Source organism: Lynx rufus, unplaced genomic scaffold (genome assembly GCF_022079265.1).
Source record: "Lynx rufus isolate CCGP_SWC_20201006 ecotype Redwood Valley unplaced genomic scaffold, mLynRuf1.p SCAF_6, whole genome shotgun sequence".
Taxonomy (NCBI): domain Eukaryota; kingdom Metazoa; phylum Chordata; class Mammalia; order Carnivora; family Felidae; genus Lynx; species Lynx rufus.
Genome location: NW_025814878.1, coordinates 6,438,609 through 6,439,915, shown reverse-complemented (window position 1 = coordinate 6,439,915; position 1,307 = coordinate 6,438,609). Strand labels below are relative to the sequence as shown.

Sequence of the window (1,307 nt, the reverse complement as noted above, 5' to 3'; positions counted from 1 at the left end):
CCTCTCGCTCTGCCCTGCCTTGCCTCTGCTCATGCTGTCTCTCTCTCTGTCTCTCTCTCAAAATATATAAACATGGAAAAAAAGAAGCTAAAACCTTTTTTTTTTTTTTTGAGAGAGAGAGAGTGAGAGAGAGCTCGAGCAGGGAGGGGCAGAGAGGAAGAGAGAGAGAATCTCAAGCAGGCTCCACGCTGAGTGCAGAGCCCGATGAGGGGCTTGATCCCACGACCCTGTGATCATGACCTGAGCTGAAATCACGAGTCAGATGCTCAACTGGCTGAGCCACCCAGGTGGCCCGAAAAAAATTAAAGTTAGACTTAAAAAAAAAATTTTTTTTTAATGTTTATTTATTTTTGAGAGAGAGACAGAATGTGAGTGGGTTGGGACAGAGAGAGAGGGAGACACAGAATCTGAAACAAGCTCCAGGCTCTGAGCTGTCAGCACAGAGCCTGACGCAGGGCTCAAACTCACGAGCTGCGAGATCATGACCTGAGCTGTAGTCGGACGCTCATCTGACCAAGCCACCCAGGCACCCCTAAGTTAGACTTTTTAAAATGAGGAGCACGTGTTATGAATAGTGGGTGAAAAGTTATATGGTCTATAGAGCAGAGGTTAGAAGGAGATGGACTTAAGTTGAGGCGGAGGGATTTAGGCTACATTGTGACTTCCTGTTGGAGAGGGCTCCAGAATACTGCAGGGTATGGTTTGCTGAGATTTTTTTATCCATCTCCTGGACAGATGGGGTAGTGCTTACGGTAGCCGTAGTCAGAGTTTGGAGTTGACCTTCCTTCAATTACAATTCTTTTGTTATTAAGTAGTTTCCTGAATATGATGAAAGATACCGGGACTTTCCACTGCCATTCATTCAATAGGAAGACATGGATTATATAGACATTCTGGTATACTACACTTGATCTTAGCCAAAAGGCCGAGAAGCGATAGACATTCTGGTATAAATTAGAGATCTTTCAGAAGTGCTCTGCTAAATTTTTTCAGACCAAAGGCGTGAGTTGACATCCCAGCTCTACTACTTAGTGGTTGTGGAACCACAAATTGAGGATTGTTGCGAAGATGCGGGAGGTCATGTGTATGAAGGGCTTTGTAAATTGGGTGTGATGTCCTGTACCAGAGTGAGCGGTCACACTTCCGGTGGAATTTCTACCTGTGTATCAACCTCACGTCTGCTCTGGCTTCTCCTACTTCCAGACCTCCTCGTCTCTCTGTGACTTTGGGCAGTTGGGCAGAATTCCCTTGTTTGTGTTTTGCTTGTTCTAGTTTTCAGTGCTGTCTCTCTCGATGAGTGATGCTGG

General features: G+C 45.5%; 1 pseudogene; it reads right to left on the bottom strand.

Annotated features, from left to right (window-relative positions):
• Nucleotides 1–809: 809 nt before the first annotated feature.
• On the bottom strand, nucleotides 810–937 carry LOC124529551 (uncharacterized; annotated as a pseudogene).
• Between the last annotated feature and the right edge of the window lie 370 nt (nucleotides 938–1,307).